The following is a 19,669-nucleotide window of genomic DNA, read 5'->3' as shown; positions in this document are numbered from 1 at the left end:
AAGATAGGGTTAGGGAAAGAATTTGGAAGATGTAAGAATATCCTCATGCTTCTGGGAACATGCAAGATTTAATAAAATAGGATTGGCAACTTTTAGAGACAGAAAATTTAAACAAGTTTGAATTTGATTCAAACTTGAGTAAATTCTTAGCCCAACCAAAACAACTTTAAAAGCGATGAAATTTGGTAAAGAGGTAGTTGGCATGGTTTAAGATTTACATAAAGTAAGTGAACATTTTACTGGGACAGAAAAAAATACCACTTGCAATAAATGGGTGAGAATTGAAAGGAAGACGCTTGTGATGGGGTGTTGCACTAGATGATGTTTTAGATGGAAAGGGCAAGATGAAACAGAAAAGAAGATGAGAAGAAGGAGTAGGATTACAAAGTGTCCAACATGTTGAACATTTAGGAAGGGCCTCGAAAAGAGGGAAAAGAATTGGCAAGGTTAGAGAGATCGACTCAAAGCAGAAAAGGCATAGGATTAATTCTGCACGTGTGTTAAGGTGAACTCCAAATAATCGAATATTTTTAAAATAGCTCCCTAATAATATTGGGAGGATATATGTTATAAAGAGAAATCACCATGTGCATTCCCTCAATTTAAATGGATCGAAGATCCATGCAATTTATTTAGTTGAGTTTTGATGCAAGGATTAATGACATGATGGCATGATGACATGATGCAATGCAAAAATAAAAGAGCAAGCACCAAAAGAAACACGCGGCGATCACGAAAATAAGGAAGTCTTCTGAAGCGTCGGTCTCGGGTCGTTACACCGGGCTGCTGGACAATGTGACTTAAGTCATCGGCGTCCGGTGGCCGGACATATGTCCCTTGGAATTTGTCGCGAAAGGCGTCTTCCAAATCTTCCCAGCTGCCAATAGAATTTTCCGGCAGACTGTTTAACCAGTACCGAGCTGGTCCTTTGAGTTTTAGTGGCAGGTATTTGATGGCATGAAGGTCATCTCCGCGGGCCATGTGTATATGGAGGAAGTCCTCGATCCATAATACGGGATCCGTTGTTCCGTCGTATGATTTGATATTCATCGGTTTGAACCCGTCTGGGAATTCATGCTCCATTACTTCGTCTGTGAAGCAAAGAGGGTGTGCGGTGCCTCTATGTTGGGCCACACTGCGACGTACCTCCGATGGAGTCCATTTGCGGTTTTCAGCCTGGGCGTGGCTAGGTTTGTCGCGTCCGAATAGCTAGCTGTCGTCGCATGTCGAGGCAAGTCCTCGCGATCCGTAGATCGATCTTGCATGTCCTGCTCTACTGTCCAAGTCCTGTCGAGGGTCATATGTACAACCCCGAGCTGTTTTATTCTTGCCTTTACGGCGAGGCGGGGCGATCTGGTGTTCGGCTTGAGTTGCCGCTTTATCCGGCCCAAGTTGTGATCGGCCTGCCGCATCGTGCGATGATAGTACGGGCTCCAGCGCCTCATCATCAAACTGAGGTAGCAATCTACGCTTCAGGTAGCTTTTGTCTGGGCCGCTAAGGTCGTATTCTTCGGCGGCCAGGACTTTGGTCCATCTATCATTGAGCAGATCTTGGTACGCTTGGAGCTGCAACTGCTTCCTTTTTAGGCTTCTTGCAGTGGCTATTAGTCGGCGTTTGAAGCGCTCCTGCTCGATAGGTTCTTCAGGCATAATGAACTCCTCGGTTCCAAGGCTCTCCTCTTCCTCGGAGAGCGGAAGATAGTTACTGTCCTCCGAGTCTTCGTGTATGGTCTGTTCATCCTGTTCGGGGGTTGCCCCGACAGGGTCTTCATTGTCTTCGGCATCGTCCGGAGTATTGTTTTCTCCAGTGCCCGTGTTGTTATCTTTTGTACGTCGTGACTTAGAGCGGCGCCACTGACGCCGGCGACTGGGCTTTGTCTCAGGAGGTTTGTCTTCAACTGGATCCTCTTTGTCGTCGTTATTAGTTTCTTTAGGCTTATCCACCATGTATACATCATAGGAAGAAGTGGCCGTCCGTCGCCCACTGAATGGCGGGTTTTGGCCCTGCTCCTCGTCGGCATCATCGTCCGTACTGACGATGTCTTCGGAGCCGTAATCAAGCATGTCGGTTAAGTCTTTGACAGTGGCTATGGAGTGGGTGGCGGGTGGGAAGCAAAATTCCCCATCATCAGCCCCTAGTTCGAGCCGTACATAGTTCGGCTGTGAGTCCCCCGCCAAGGACAAGTTCTTTAATGAGTTTAGCACATCGCCCAAGGGCGAGTGCTGGAAGATGTCTGCGGCGCTGAACTCAAAGATCGATAAGCCATCAAGTTCGGTATCCGCGGACTCACATGGTTCGAAACTTATACCTGGAGTTCCGGTGACGCGAGTATTGCGTGAGGTTAAGTCCATGTGCGGCTCCAACGCTGGAGAATCCGTGGCCTCCGGGGTGGGGTTGAACCTCCAATCCTTGGATGCCATAGTGTGCTCTGATTCTAGAGCCGGAGTGGTCACAGGACCTATCTCCTGGATGCGGTCTGACGACAGATTTACGTCATGTTCGTCAAGGTGACCAGGAGCAGTCGCCGCGGTCTCGAATCCGGTGAAGATCAAATCTCCGCGGATGTCCGCAACGTAGATCAAACTTCCAAATCTGACCTGATGCCAGGGGCGTAGCTATCGATCAGCTCCAGGTGGCCAAACGAGTTGGCCCGCAGCGTGAAGCCACCAAACACGAAGATCTGTCCGAGGAGGAAGGTTTCCCCTTTGACAGCATTTTTGTTGACGATTGAAGGGGCCATCAAACCTTTTGGGGACGGTGTCGGAGTAAATGGCCACGGGTAGCCTAACCGACTGCCCCTGGCTCTTCCAAAAAATTATCAGGCCTGTGGGCCTTCAAGCATTTCAAGCATTGGGTCGCCTTCCCCGGCCGGCTACTTCTGAAGCCGACTCTCAGAAGGCGACCCAGCCTCAGCAACCTCACCCCAAGATAACCACGGGATGGCCGACTCTAGGAACCCGGCCATAGAGGATGCCGACTCCCCAGAGCCGGCCATGAAGAACGCCAACTCCCCAGAATCGGCCACGAAGAGCGCCGACTCCAAGAAGCCGGCCAAGACCGCACCCACCAAAACTACATCCACATAACGGTGACAAGACGGGGTGTGGCCACAGTGCGGCCCACTACCCCCGAAGCCCGAGGCAGGCATGGCCACAGGACGCCGTACGGGACGGCCATCTCTCGTCCGGCTCGCCACTGTAGCCATGCTGGCCTCAACGTCACCCACGACAGACGCCAGTACGGCCCACGGGCGGCGGGCCCCTTTAGCCAGAGAGAGGCGCAAAGGCGGCCCGGCCTCCCCCAGTCGGCCAAGGGCGTAGCCGGCCCCCAGAAGCCGGCTACCCCCTTCCTCGAAGCATGTGCCACATTAAGGAGACAAGACGAGGTAAGGCTACAGTGAGAGCCCTCGAGGCGGCACACTATAGCCACGCTTACCTCGACAAAGCCCTGGTCATCAGGGATGAGGCTACAGTAAGCAGCCGCCGACAAGACCCCTAGGCGGTGGGGCCGGCCTGTCGACCAAGAGGCCGGCAGCCGGCGGGACCCACCAGTCGGCGGGCCCCAACAGCCGGCGGAGAAGCCGGCAAGCGCAGACACTGACGACTGGGACCAGCGCCCAGCCGGATTACAATTGTACCCCCGGGGGTAGGCCTATATATACCCCCGGGACACCCATGCAAAGGGTTGGCTTCTTATAGTTACACGCACACCATAGATAGAGGGAAGCAAGAGCTAGCCTTGTTCTTCTTCTCCCTTGAACCCAACAGCTCTAGGAGCATTTGTAGCTACTCTTTCTGATCTAGTGATCATGCGGAGACCCCGCAGAGCAGGACTAGGGGTGTTATCTCCACGGAGAGCCCCGAACCTGGGTAAGATTCGCCGGCGTGCATGTCTTCGCCTCGTCCCGTTTCCAGGCACCGGCGACATCTTACTGGCACCCACCATGATAAGCCACCCGTTGGCATATGTCGCACCTACCACCCGACAGACGGCATAGTGGAACTCTCAATGAAAGCAGCAATGTCGGTGTCAAAACCGGCCTATCTCGGGTAGGGTGTCCCGAACTGTGCGTCTAAGGTCGATGGTAACAGGAGACAGGGGACACGATGTTTACCCAGGTTCGGGCCGTCTCTATGGAGGTAATACCCTACTTCCTGCTTGATTGATCTTGATGAATATGAGTATTACAAGAGTTGATCTACCACGAGATCGTAATGGCTAAACCCTAGAAGTCTAGCCTGTATGACTATGGTAATGAGTATATCTTTTCCGGACTAAGTCCTCCGGTTTATATAGACACCGGGAGGATCTAGGGTTACACAAGGTCAGTTACAATGAAAGGAATCTACATATCCCATTTCTAAGCTTGCCTTCCATGCCAAGGAGAGTCCCATCCGGACACGGGTGCAGTCTTCGGTCCTCGTATCTTCACAGCCCATCAGTCCGGCCCATGGCTAACAGGCCGGACGCCCGAGGACCCCTTAGTCCAGGACTCCCTCAGTCTTCTGCCTTGTATCTTCACGGCCCATCAGTCCAGCCCATATCACATAGCCCGAACACCCGAGGACCCCCTAATCCAGGACTCCCTCAGTAGCCCCTGAACCAGTCTTTAATGAGGATATGTTCGGCATGCTAGTTATCTTCGGCATTGCAAGGCGGTTTCCTCCTCCCAAATACTTCAAAGTAATCTTCTGAACAAAAGGACTGTATCCGGCTCTGCATAATAGTGACAACCTTCAGCCACGAAGGGAAATACTTAATCAAAATAACGTTTTTCAACTGACAACTTTTCGGTGAAACGTCACGTCGGGCCCCTTTATTATTTCGAACCGTTTTTGCACCTCCCGCTTCGCGTTTCGAGGCACGGCCTCTATTAACATGTCCTGTCAAAATAGTGTTCGTGTCCGCTTATCGCGGGATCCTCATCAATACGGTTTTTGGTAATCCAATCGTGCCATGCTCACGACCCCTTGGGAACAGGTGTGTTTTAAGGCTTGAGGGGGGGCATTTGATATTCATTGCCCATATAAGTGGATAAAGATCCTTCTTTTCTCCCCATGCCTTCTTCCTTCTCCTACTTTCCCATCCTCAAGCTCCAGCGCCCAAGCTTCAATCTTTTCCACCGCCACTGACCTCTCCAGTCATGTCCGGATCTGGTTCGAAGGGCAAGTGGGAGGCCTCCTCCATCACGGAGAAGGATGTCAAGGAGCTCCGGGAGGCAGGATATCTGTCTGTGGACATCACACACAGGCTCCTTGCCAAGGAGCAAGTCATCCCCACCCCGGAGCCTGGCGAAAGGGTTGTGTTCATCCCTCAGTTCCTCCGCGGGCTAGGGTTTCCCCTCCACCCCTTTGTCTGCGACCTCATGTTCTACTATGGGCTAGATTTCCATGATCTAGCCCCAAACTCTTTCCTACACATCTCGGCGTTTATCGTCGTGTGTGAGGCACTACCCCGCATCCCCCCACACTTTGGGCTATGGCTAAAAGTCTTTAATGTGATGCCGAAGGTGGTCGACGAGCAGCATGCGGACTGCAGCGACGCCTTGGTGAGCAAGCTCCCCAACACCACTTGGCCTAAAGGGGCCTTTGTGGAGACCCTCAAGGTGTGGCAACAGGAGTGGTTCTACATCACCGAACCCCACGACGCCAAATGGGCGGCCACTCCTGAGTTCAGATCCGGACCCCCTATGCAGCTCGCGTCATGTACCAAGAAGGGTCTGGACTGGGGATCCACGGCGGAAGTGTTGATGCTACAAAAGCGCATCACAAACATGATAGGCAAGAACACCAGTCTCACTAACCTGATTCAGGTGATGCTCTTCCGCCGGATCCTTCCCTGCCAACTCCGGCCCTCCCACATGTGGGAGTTCAATACGGAAGATCCGCGGACCCTGAAGCACTTCTTCGGCACAACTGTAACACCCCGCATGTAACTTGCCATATTTGTAACTCCGACTCTTGCCATTTCCGGCTATGTGTTATGATATTCCCTCCGTTGTCGGGTTTTGTCTTTCGTGTGGTATTTTGTCATGTCATGCATTTTCATATCATGTCATTATGTGCATTGAATTCGCATATGTGTTCGTCTCATGCATCCGAGCATTTTCCCCGTTGTCCGTTTTCCAATCCGGCGCTCCTATCTCCTCCGGTGCACCCCTCTTGTTTTCTTTCGTGTGCGTGTGTCAAACTTTCTCGGAATTGACCGAGGCTTGTCAAGTGGCCTTAATATACCACCCGGAGACTACCGGTCAAGTTTCGTTCCATTCGGAGGTCGTTTGGTACTCCATCGGTTAACCGGGCATCCGCAAAGTCCATTTGAGTGTCCAGCAAAAACCCCCTCCAAAACCAGCCCAAATCCCACCAAACTCTCTTCCATGCTCTAGGTCGTTCGATCACGATCGTGTGGGCGAAAACCGCACCTCATTTGGAGTCTCCTAGCTCCCTCTACCTATAAAACTCCATCTCCCCCGAAAAACGGAATCGCAGACGAACCCTAGCTTCTCCACCGCGCGCCGCCGGACGAAATCGCCTGCCGACGGACACGTCCGACCGCCCCGCCGCCGCCACGTGGCACGCCTCCGGCCACTCACCGCGCCGGCCCGCCCGGCCCGCCGCGGGCCCGCCGGCCCGCACCGCCTCCCCGCGCGCGCGCCTCCTCGGCCGCCTCCTCGCCGCCGCCGGCCCGCCGCCGCCACGCCGCCGCGCGCCGGCGTTGCCTCGCCGCCACCCGCCGGGCTCCTCCGCCACCGCCGCCGCGCGCCCGCGCCTCGCCGGTGCCGCCCTCCTCCGCCACCGCCGCCGGTCCCCTCCTCCGGCCGCGTCCCGCCGGCGCCGGGCCCCGCCGTCCCCGCCTCGCCGCCGCATCCCTCGCCGGCGGCCCGGCCCGAGCTTCCCGAGGATCCCCGATCCAGATCCAACTCTCAGTACGCGCGTTGACTTCTCGCCCCCCCCCCCTAATTTTCTCTAAGTGTTGGATTTTTCTTCAGCAAGTGCTCCTGTTCGTATAGCTATAACTCCGTGCATGTAGCTCCGATTCGCGCGTGTAATATGTCAAATTGTTCGTTTCATGATGCTCTTCATTTTGTTCAATTGCACCATGTTCATTAGAGGTCATCTTGATGCTCAAATCTCTGTTGGAAGAGGGCTAGTTGCTGTTATTCTCTGGTTCTTAGCAGAACTTGGAGATTTGTCATTTTTGTATCATTTAATCTGTGCATCTTTTGAGCATGAGCTCTACATGTGTTTTGAAGTATGCCATGCCATCTTTCCAGTGGCATAGTCCATGTATTTTTGTGATCTCTGTGGTGACTAGCACAAGAATGCAAAGTAGGCCCCGTAATATTTCTGATTTCAGGGACTTGGTGATTTCTCTAAGTCTTTGTCTGCTGTAATTTTGTTAGTGATTTCTCTAAGTCTTTGTCTGCTGTAATTTTGTTGCGATGTAAACTTGATGTTACAGAGATATCCATGCATATTTTGGAATGTTCAGTAAGGATGTTTTTTAGCTATAGTTGTAATTGATCCACTCCTGCAATTTTTTGCAATTATAGAGTGCCATAGCATGACTTGATCTTGCTCTACTTTTGCTATAAAATATTTCTGGCAGATTCTTAACATGATATGCATTTTTGCCAAGCTTATTGTAGTTGATCCATACATGCTATGCATTTGTTCTTGCCATGGTTAGCTTCATAAACATGTCATCTTGCTGTAGGTGTGCTTGGTTTGTCATGCATTGCTTTGTAGTGAGTGCATCAAGCTCACAAAGAGGCCTACATATTAATATTTCTGCCATGCTCTGTTTTCTGCCAAGTCTGAAACCTGATAATGAAAGTTGCTATGTTTACATGCTTGCCATCATATTTTCTGGCCCTTTTTGGCTTATGGTCAGTAAGGGACTTTTGTCATGTGCATTCAGTAGATAACTGCCATGCCTTGGTTTGCTATGTTAAGTTCCTGTAGCATGTCGATTTCGTGCTCTGAACATAGCTACCTGATGCTGTTTACTGCCATGTCCAGTTTTTCACCGTCTGTGATCCTGTAATCTTTTGCACTTTTGCCATGCTTGTTTGATCTTGATATGTTGTGAACTAGCCGTAGCTCAGTGTTCATCTTTTGTCAAGCATCTCCTGTAGATTACTGCCATGTGCTTTGTTGCTATGTTGGGGTGCTGTAGCTTTGTTACTTGTTGCATTTTAAGTGCTATCTTGCTGTTTATCGCAGATTAGTGTCATTCTTGTTTTGCTTGCCATTTGCAAACCGTGCATCCGATTCCGGTGACCTTTATATCGATTTCGACCGAAATCATCTCATCTTTCCAGTGGAATGCTTGGTTTGCCAAGTTACTGCCATGTTCATCATTTCCCCTCCGGAGCACGCATACGTATCGCATATCATATCTTGCATATCATACATGTTTTGCATCATGTTGCTTGTGCATTTCTCGTTGTTGATTGTGGTTCCGTTTGCTTGTGTCTTGTCTTGGGTAGATCCGGGAAACGAGTTCGTGAACGAGGACCCTGTCGAGTACGCTTACGAGGATCAAGCTTTCGACAACTCTGAGAACCTTGCAGGCAAGATGACCACCCCTCGAAATCACTTCTATCTTTGCTATGCTAGTTGTTCGCTCTATTGCCATGCTCGCTACCTATCACTTGCTATATCATGTCTCCCATTTTAGCCATGTCAGCCCTAATCATCCTTTCCTAGCAAACCATTGTTTGGCTAAGTTATCGCTTTTGCTCAGCCCCTCTTATAGCGTTGCTAGTTGCAGGTGAAGTTGAAGTGGTTCCATGTAGGAACATGGATATGTTGGGATATCACTATATCTCTTATTTAATTAATGCATCTATATATTTGGTAAAGGGTGGAAGGCTCGGCCTTATGCCTGGTGTTTTGTTCCACTCTTGCCGCCCTAGTTACTGTTATACCGGGATTATGTTCCTTGAGTTTGCGTTCCTTACACGGCCGGGTGATTTATGGGACCCCCTTGACAGTTCGCCTTGAATAAAACTCCTCCAGCAAGGCCCAACTTTGGTTTTACCATTTGCCGCCTAAGCCTTTTCCCCCGGGTTTCGCGAGCCCAAGGGTCATCTTATTTTAACCCCCGGGCCAGTGTTCCTCTGAGTGCTGGTCCAAACTAGAGCACCGTGCGGGACCATCCCTTGGCAACTTGGGTTATGTTGGTACCTATACGCTTCGCTTATCCGGTGTGACCTGAGAACGAGATATGTGCAGCTCCTATCGCGATTTGTCGGCACATTCGGGCGGCTTTGCTGGTCTTGTTTTACCATTGTCGAGATGTTTTATAAACCGGGATTCCGAGACTGATCGGGTCTTTCCGGGAGAAGGTTTATCCTTCTTTGACCGTGAGAGCTTATGATGGGCTAAGTTGGTACACCCCTGCAGGGTATTATCTTTCGAAAGCCGTGCCCGCGGTTATGAGGCAGATGGGAATTTGTTAATGTCCGGTTGTAGATAACTTGTCACTTGACCCAATTAAAATACATCAACTGCGTGTGTAGCCGTGATGGTCTCTTCTCGGCGGAGTCCGGGAAGTGAACACGGTCTGAGTTATGCATGACGTAAATAGGTGTTCAGGACCTCTTCTTGGTCATTGCTAGATGACGTCCGTTCCGTTGCTTCTCTTCTCGCTCTCATTTGCGCAAGTTAGCCACCATATATGCTTTTGCCGTTGTAGCTCCACCTCATTACACCATCCTTTCCTATAAGCTTAAATAGTCTTGATCTCGCGGGTGTGAGATTGCTGAGTCCTCGTGACTCACAGATTCTCCCAAAACAGTTGCAGGTGCCGACGATGCCAGTGCAGATGATGGCATCGATCTCAAGTGGGAGTTCGACGAGGAACGTGGTCGTTACTATGTGTCTTCTCCTGATGATCAGTAGTGGAGCCGAGTTGGGACGATCGGGGATCTAGCATTTGGGGTTGTCTTATTTTCATCTGGATTTTGACCGTAGTCGGTCTATATGATTGTATTTTGGATGATGTATGATGATATTTATGTATTGTGTGAAGTGGCGATTGTAAGCCAACTCTTTATCCCATTCTTGTTGATTACATGGGATTGTGTGAAGATGACCCTTCTTGCGACAAAACCACTATGCGGTTATGCCTCTAAGTCGTGCCTCGACATGTGGGAGATATTGCCGCGTCGTGGGCATTACAAGTTGGTAATCAGAGCCATCCCCGACTTAGGAGCCCCCTGCTTGATCGAATCGCTGGCGTTGTTGAGTCTAGAACAAAAATGTTTTGAGTCTTAGGATTATATATATCGGAGAGTAGGATTATTTTTACTCCTCAGTCCCTTCGTCGCTCTGGTGAGGTCTCCTGACATAGAAGTTTTGACTATTCTCTCCTCAAATTTCACTAAAAAAAAATTTAGGATCACGCGGGTATCTTGGAATCGTTCTGATGGTTTTGTGACGAGAACATTGTTCTTGGTGCCTCCTGACATTTAGGGGTTGTGGCAGTGTCCCGGGGAGTTGAGCTCCGAGGTGTTGTCGTCACAATTTTATCGTTGCAGTTCTGGTATACCTGAGTTTCGCCGACATCGAAATCTCTTTTATGCAGTTGTTGGTGAGATCACCTCGACGCCACCCAGTACTGGGACGGGAGTTCGGGAGTATTGCCATAACTTGTATAACGGATGTTTTTCGAAGGTTGAGGTAAACGATTTCCGAAGGTTTCTTGGTTATGTGTTGACGGATGGATACAGCTGGATCTAGGGATTGCTAGTTTGGGTGATATATATTTTGTGTCCCCTGTATCCCCTACACCAGATTGCATAACCAGAAAGTTTCAGGAGTTTATAAGTGGGAATTCAAGTAGCCTTAGGATATCTTTCCGACAGACGCATGATAAGAGATTGGGGTTCGACGTCTAGTGGTCCGCCTGTATACGGTTGATTTTACAGTGGTCTCGTTGTGTCTTAAAGAGTCCATGGCTTTGCCGACTCGGGGACGCTTCGTATGTCATGTGCACAGCCTTGTACATGATGGTGCTGTACGATTGAGCCCGTGTGGGCCCCACCACGAAAACTTCGGACGAAATATCTATCATATGTTTGTTCCGGCTTATTCTGCAACCCAATACTTTGTTTTTTTATATTGTGGTTTTCGAGTTGCTTCGAATTCATATGTTCATTCCATATCTTTTCAAGTGGCTTCTCAACTTATGGAAGTGTGATGTTTTACTACGGAATTCATTCGTTCATCTTCGTTCGAATGTTTATTGTGAAGACTATATGTTGCAATTTCTGTCCGTTGATTCTACTTATCTATTTGTCTAACAAGATGCTAACGGATGTCACCCTCTTCAGGATGGCTCCGCCAACGCGTCAGAATCCGGATCGCAATGAAGGGAGTCAAGCGAACCCTCCGCCACCACCTCCACCTCCGGAGGCATGGCAAGCAATCATGGCAGCCACCAACGCCAATGCTCAGATGATTCTTCAACTCTTGCAAGAACGTACTCAAGGGCAAGGCAATCAAGGCAATCAAGGTCAAGGCAACAATCAGTTTCAATTTGCCACTCTCAACCAGTTTCTCGCAAATCAGCCCAAGTCTTTCAGCTACTGTGCAGAGGCCACGGATGCCGATGATTGGCTCGTGGACATCAACAAGCATTTTGAATGTAGCAATGTCAGGCCTGAGGACTATGTCAAGTTCGCTTCTTTCCAGCTCAAGGACCAAGCTGCTGATTGGTTTCAGCAATACAAAGATTCCAGAGGAGGTCGTGTGATCACTTGGACTGACTTCTGTCGGGACTTCAAAGCGCACCACATTCCACAAAGTGTTGTTGAGAGCAAGCGTGAGGAGTTCCGCAATCTCAAGCAAGGCAACATGTCTGTGTATCAATACAACATTCAGTTTCAGAAACTTGCTCGCTTCGCTAAACAAGACGTTCCTGATGAAAAGAGCATGATCTATCACTTCAGAGGTGGCCTTAAAGAGGATCTGCAGTTAGCTCTCGTTCTTGTCGAGCCTACTCAGTTTGATCAATTCTACAATATGGCACTGAAGCAAGAGGCTGCTCAGCTCAAGTGTGAGGCTTCTAAGAAGAGAGTCAGGGACGCAGTTCAGTCTTCTTCTTCCTCACTTGTGACAGCTAAGCAACAGAAGTTCTGGTTGCCTTCTCCTCCTCCGTTTCGCCAGCCTTATCAGCAGAAGAACAAAGGTGGCCATGGTTCTTCCAACTCTTCCAACTCTGGCTATCAGAACAAGTCTCAGAATGAAGTTCCTAAGTCCAATGCTCCTTATCACCGTCCACTCTCAGAGGTGACTTGCAACAAATGTCAGCAGAAAGGTCACTATGCTAACAAGTGCTTCAACCAGAGGCGTCTTCCTCCTCCTCCTGTCAGATCTTCCAGCAATGCAGTGGTCAAGCATAATCCAAAGTCTGCAAAGGTGAACATGATGAATGCAGCTCAAGCAGAGGAATCTACTGATGTGATAATGGGTAATCTTCCTGTTAATGATATTCCTGCAAAAGTTCTTTTTGATACTGGTGCATCGCTTTGTTTCATGTCAAGACCGTTTTTTGCCAAGCATGAGTTTTCCTGGTCTTATCTGGATAAACCATTGGGTGTTATTTCTCCGGGGAAGTCAATGAGAGCCAACTCGATGGTTCCGAATGTTTCCATCAAGATAGGCGACTATAAATTCCAGTCTTCTCCAATTGTTCTTGGTGACTCGGATATTGATCTTATTCTCGGGATGGACTGGCTTTCTAAGCACAAGGCTCAACTTGATTGTGCTGCCAGGGAAATTCAATTGACACACTCGTCTGAGGATGTGATTATCTATGCCGCTTGTGATGAAACCATTCGGTTCCTCTCTCTCAATGAGAAGGGCGAATTGAATGCCATCTCTCAAATTCCAGTCGTTTGCGAGTATCAAGATGTCTTTCCAGAAGAGCTTCCGGGTATGCCTCCTCATCGGCCAGTTGAGTTCGTTATTGAACTGGAGCCAGGCACTGAACCCGTTTGCAAGCGTCCATACAAGCTTGGGCCCAACGAGCTGAAGGAATTGAAGAAGCAGCTCGATGAACAAGAACGTCTGGGTTTGATCAGACCGAGTTCTTCTCCATGGGGTTGTGGTGTTCTTTTTGTCAAGAAGAAGGATGGCACGGACCGACTTTGTGTCGACTACCGTCCATTGAACAGGAAGACAATCAAGAACAAGTACCCACTTCCCAACATCAATGAGCTATTTGAGCAACTCAAGGGCGCTAAAGTATTCTCGAAGCTTGACCTTCGTATGGGTTATCATCAGATTCGCATTCGTGAAGAAGATATTCCCAAGACAGCATTCAGAACAAGCTTTGGTTCTTATGGATATACTGTCGTGTCTTTCGGCCTTATCAATGCTCCTCCGGTGTTCTCTCGGATGATGAATTTCATCTTCAACCCCTATACCAATGAATTCGTTCTGGTGTATCTCGATGATATCTTGGTCTTCTCCAAGAATAAGCAGGTTCATGCCAAACATTTGCGATTGGTGCTCGACAAGCTCAGAGAGTATCAATTCTATGCGAAGTTCTCCAAATGTGAGTTTTGGCTCAATGAAGTTCTTTTCCTTGGTCACATCATCTCTGCCAAGGGCATCGCTGTTAACCCCGAGAAGGTGTCCGCAGTTGTGGATTGGGAACCTCCTCAAAATGTCAAGCAGCTTCGAAGTTTTCTTGGTCTTGCAAGCTATTGCAGAAGATTCGTTGAGAATTTCTCCAAGATTGCAAAACCTCTTTCCAACCTCCTACAGAAGCATGTGAAGTATGTCTGGTCTCCTGAGTGTGACGTTGCTTTCAACACTCTCAAAGAGAAACTAGTCACAGCTCCTGTCTTGACTCCTCCTGATGAATCCAAGCCGTATGAAGTTTTCTGTGATGCTTCTCTCCAAGGTCTCGGTGTTGTGTTAATGCAAGAGAAGAAAGTTGTGGCCTATACCTCTCGGCAGTTGAAGCCCAACGAGAAGAACTACCCCACTCACGATCTTGAGTTGGCGGCAGTTGTCCATGCGTTGATTACGTGGAGACATCTCTTGTTGGGAAGACAAGTGGACATTTTCACTGATCACAAGAGTCTCAAGTATATCTTCACTCAGCCCAACCTCAACCTCAGGCAGACTCGATGGGTCGAAATGATTTAATAGTACAATCTGAGTATTGAATATACTCCAGGCAAAGCAAATGTCATTGCAGATGCTTTAAGCAGGAAGGCTTATTGCAACAGCTTAATTCTGAAGCCTTTCCAACCGGATCTTTGTGAAGCTTTCCGCAAGCTGAATCTCCAAGTTGTTCCTCAAGGCGTTCTTGCCAACCTCATAGTATCTCCTACTTTGGAAGATCAAATTCGTGAGGCACAACTCCTTGATGCCATGGTGAAGAAGGTGAAACGTGGTATCGACAAGGGTCTTTCCAAATACAAGTGCTATCGCATTGATGACAGAGACACTTTATTATTCGAGGACCGGATTGTGGTTCCTAAAGGTGATCTAAGGAAAGTCATAATGAACGAGGCGCACAATTCTCTCCTTTCCATTCATCCTGGAAGTACGAAGATGTATCATGACCTCAAGCAGTCGTATTGGTGGACTCGAATGAAGCGAGAAATTGCTCAATTCGTGAATGAATGTGATGTCTACCAAAGAGTGAAAGCAGAACACCAACGACCAGCTGGTCTCCTCCAACCTCTTGGTATCCCAGAATGGAAGTTTGATCATATCGAAATGGACTTCGTGACTGGTTTTCCCAAGTCCAAGCGCGGAAATGATGCTATCTTCGTTGTCATTGACAAGCTTTCTAAAGTGGCTCATTTCCTTCCTATCAAAGAATCCATCACAGCAGCTCAGCTGGCAGAGCTTTACACCTCCAGAATTGTCTCCTTACACGGCATTCCACAATTGATTTCTTCTGATCGTGGAAGCATCTTCACCTCTATGTTCTGGGACTCCTTCCAGAAGGCCATGTGCACAAACATTCGCTTCAGCACAGCTTTCCATCCTCAAACTAGTGGCCAAGTCGAGCGAGTCAATCAAATTCTTGAAGATATGCTCAGGGCTTGTGTCATTTCTTTTGGCATGAAATGGGAAGATTGTCTTCCTTATGCTGAATTCTCCTACAACAACAGCTTCCAAGCAAGTTCGGGCAAGGCCCCATTCGAGATTCTCTATGGCAGATAGTGCCGTACTCCTCTCAATTGGTCAGAGACTAGTGAACGCCAACTTCTTGGCAATGACTTAATCACTGAAGCTGAAGAAATGTGTAAAGTCATCCGTGATAATCTCAAAGCCGCGCAATCGCGTCAGAAGAGTTACTATGATAGTAAGCATCGTGATTTGGCTTTCGAGATCGGAGACCATGTCTACCTCCGCGTCTCTCCAATGAAAGGCACTCGTCGCTTCGGTATCAAAGGGAAGCTTGCCCCTAGATACGTGGGTCCTTTCAAGATCATTGGTAAAAGAGGCGACCTCGCCTATCAACTTGAGCTTCCTTCCAACTTCACGAATGTGCACGATGTGTTCCACGTGTCACAGCTCCGCAAGTGCTTCAAGACGCCTGAGCGCACTATCAACTTCGAAGAGATTTACCTCCAAGAAGATTTGTCTTATCATGAGCACCCCGTTGCTATTCTTGAAGAAACTGAGCGCAAGACTCGCAACAAGTCTATCAAATTCCTGAAAGTGAAGTGGTTGCACCATTCCGACCGGGAAGCCACCTGGGAACGCGAGGACCATCTCCGTTCCGAATATCCGGAGTTCTTTCAGTCCTAGATCTCGGGACGAGAGCCTCTCGTAGTGGTGGAGTGTTGTAACACCCCGCATGTAACTTGCCATATTTGTAACTCCGACTCTTGCCATTTCCGGCTATGTGTTATGATATTCCCTCCATTGTCGGGTTTTGTCTTCCGTGTGGTATTTTGTCATTTCATGCATTTTCATATCATGTCATCATGTGCATTGCATTCGCATACGTGTTCGTCTCATGCATCCGAGCATTTTCCCCGTTGTCCGTTTTCCAATCCGGCGCTCCTATCTCCTCCGGTGCACCCCTCTTGTTTTCTTTCGTGTGCGTGTGTCAAACTTTCTCGGAATGGACCGAGGCTTGTCAAGTGGCCTTAATATACCACCCGGAGACTACCGGTCAAGTTTCGTTCCATTCGGAGGTCGTTTGGTACTCCATCGGTTAACCGCGCATCCGCAAAGTCCATTTGGGTGTCCAGCAAAAAACCCCTCCAAAACCTGCCCAAAGCCCACCAAACTCTCTTCCATGCTCTAGGTCGTTCGATCACGATCGTGTGGGCGAAAACCGCACCTCATTTGGAGTCTCCTAGCTCCCTCTACCTATAAAACTCCGTCTCCCCCGAAAAACGGAATCGCAGACGAACCCTAGCTTCTCCACCGCGCGCCGCCGGACGAAATCGCCTGCCGACGGACACGTCCGACCGCCCCGCCGCCGCCACGTGGCACGCCTCCGGCCACTCACCGCGCCGGCCCGCCCGGCCCGCACCGCATCCCCGCGCACGCGCCTCCTCGGCCGCCTCCTCGCCGGCGCCGGCCCGCCGCCGCCACGCCGCCGCGCGCCGGCGTTGCCTCGCCGCCACCCGCCGGGCTCCTCCGCCACCGCCGCCGCGCGCCCGCGCCTCGCCGGTGCCGCCCTCCTCCGCCACCGCCGCCGGTCCCCTCCTCCGGCCGCGTCTCGCCGGCGCCGGGCCCCGCCGTCCCCGCCTCGCCGCCGCGTCCCTCGCCGGCGGCCCGGCCCGAGCTTCCCGAGGATCCCCGATCCAGATCCAACTCTCAGTACGCGCGTTGACTTCTCGCCCCCCCCCTAATTTTCTCTAAGTGTTGGATTTTTCTTCAGCAAGTGCTCCTGTTCGTATAGCTATAACTCCGTGCATGTAGCTCCGATTCGCGCGTGTAATATGTCAAATTGTTCGCTTCATGATGCTCTTCATTTTGTTAAATTGCACCATGTTCATTAGAGGTCATCTTGATGCTCAAATCTCTGTTGGAAGAGGGCTAGTTGCTGTTATTTTCTGGTTCTTAGCAGAACTTGGAGATTTGTCATTTTTGTATCATTTAATCTGTGCATCTTTTGAGCATGAGCTCTACATGTGTTTTGAAGTATGACATGCCATCTTTCCAGTGGAATATTCCATGTATTTTTGTGATCTCTGTTGTGACTAGCACAAGCATGCAAAGTAGGCCCCGTAATATTTCTGATTTCAGGGACTTGGTGATTTCTCAAAGTCTTTGTCTGCTGTAATTTTGTTGCCATGTAAACTTGATGTTACATAGAGATCCATGCATATTTTGGAATGTTCAGTAAGGATGTTTTGTAGCTATAGTTGTAATTGATCCACTCCTGCAATTTATTGCAATTATAGAGTGCCATAGCATGACTTGATCTAGCTCTACGTTTGCTATAAAATATTTCTGGCAGATTCTTAACATGATATGCATTTTTGCCAAGCTTATTGTAGTTGATCCATACATGCTATGCATTTGTTATTGCCATGGTTGGCTTCATAAACATGTCATCTTGCTGTAGGTGTGCTTAGTTTGTCATGCATTGCTCTGTAGTGAGTGCATCAAGCTCACAAAGAGGCCTACATATTAATATTTCTGCCATGCTCTGTTTACATGCTTGCCATCATATTTTCTGGCCCTTTTTGGCTTATGGTCAGTAAGGGACTTTTGTCATGTGCATTTAGTAGATCACTGCCATGCCTTGTTTTGCTATGTTAAGTTCCTGTAGCATGTTGATTTCGTGCTCTGAACATAGCTACCTGATGCTGTTTACTGCCATGTCCAGTTTTTCACCAAGTCTGTGATCCTGTAATCTTTTGCACTTTTGCCATGCTTGTTTGAGCTTGATATGTTGTGAACTAGCCGTAGCTCAGTGTTCATCTTTTGTCAAGCATCTCCTGTAGATTACTGCCATGTGCTTTGTTGCTATGTTGGGGTGCTGTAGCTTTGTTACTTGTTGCATTTTAAGTGCTATCTTACTGTTTATCGCAGATTAGTGTCATTCTTGTTTTGCTTGCCATTTGCAAACCGTGCATCCGATTCCGGTGATCTTTATATCGATTTCGACCGAAATCATCTCATCTTTCCAGTGGCATGCTTGGTTTGCCAAGTTACTTCCATGTTCATCATTTCCCCTCCGGAGCACGCATACGCATCGCATATCATATCTTGCATATCATACATGTTTTGCATCATGTTGCTTGTGCATTTCTCGTTGTTGATTGTGGTTTCGTTTGCTTGTGTCTTGTCTTGGGTAGAGCCGGGAGACGAGTTCGTGAACGAGGAACCTGTCGAGTACGCTTACGAGGATCAAGCTTTCGACAACTCTAAGAACCTTGCAGGCAAGATGACCACCCCTCGAAATCACTTATATCTTTGCTATGCTAGTTGTTCGCTCTATTGCCATGCTCGCTACCTATCACTTGCTATATCATGTCTCCCATTTTAGCCATGTCAGCCCTAACCATCCTTTCCTAGCAAACCATTGTTTGGCTAAGTTACCGCTTTTGCTCAGCCCCTCTTATAGCGTTGCTAGTTGCAGGTGAAGTTGAAGTGGTTCCATGTCGGAACATGGATATGTTGGGATATCACTATATCTCTTATTTAATTAATGCATCTATATATTTGGTAAAGGGTGGAAGGCTCGGCCTTATGCCTGGTGTTTTGTTCCACTCTTGCCACCCTAGTTACTGTTATACCGGGATTATGTTCCTTGAGTTTGCGTTCCTTACACGGTCGGGTGATTTATGGGACCCCCTTGACAGTTCGCCTTGAATAAAACTCCTCCAGCAAGGCCCCACTTTGGTTTTACCATTTGCCGCCTAAGCCTTATCCCCCGGGTTTTCGCGAGCCCGAGGGTCATCTTATTTTAACCCCCGGGCCAGTGTTCCTCTGAGTGCTGGTCCAAACTAGAGCACCGTGCGGGACCGTCCCTTGGCAACTCGGGTTATGTTGGTACCTGTACGCTTCGCTTATCCGGTGTGCCCTGAGAACGAGATATGTGCAGCTCCTATCGGGATTTGTCGGCACACTCGGGCGGCTTTGCTGGTCTTGTTTTACCATTGTCGAGATGTTTTGTAAACCGGGATTCCGAGACTGAACGGGTCTTTCCGGGAGAAGGTTTATCCTTCGTTGACCGTGAGAGCTTATGATGGGCTAAGTTGGGACACCCCTGCAGGGTATTATCTTTCGAAAGCCGTGCCCGCGGTTATGAGGCAGATGGGAATTTGTTAATGTCCGGTTGTAGATAACTTGTCACTTGACCCAATTAAAATACATCAACTGCGTGTGTAGCCGTGATGGTCTCTTCTCGGCGGAGTCCGGGAAGTGAACACGGTCTGAGTTATGCATGACGTAAATAGGTGTTCAGGACCTCTTCTTGGTCATTGCTAGATGACGTCCGTTCCGTTGCTTCTCTTCTCGCTCTCATTTGCGCAAGTTAGCCACCATATATGCTTTTGCCGCTGCAGCTCCACCTCATTACACCATCCTTTCCTATAAGCTTAAATAGTCTTGATCTCGCGGGTGTGAGATTGCTGAGTCCTCGTGACTCACAGATTCTCCCAAAACAGTTGCAGGTGCCGACGATGCTAGTGCAGATGATGGCGTCGATCTCAAGTGG

Source organism: Aegilops tauschii, chromosome 5 (genome assembly GCF_002575655.3).
Source record: "Aegilops tauschii subsp. strangulata cultivar AL8/78 chromosome 5, Aet v6.0, whole genome shotgun sequence".
Classification (NCBI taxonomy): Eukaryota; Viridiplantae; Streptophyta; class Magnoliopsida; order Poales; family Poaceae; genus Aegilops; species Aegilops tauschii.
This window is presented reverse-complemented; position numbering follows the sequence as displayed.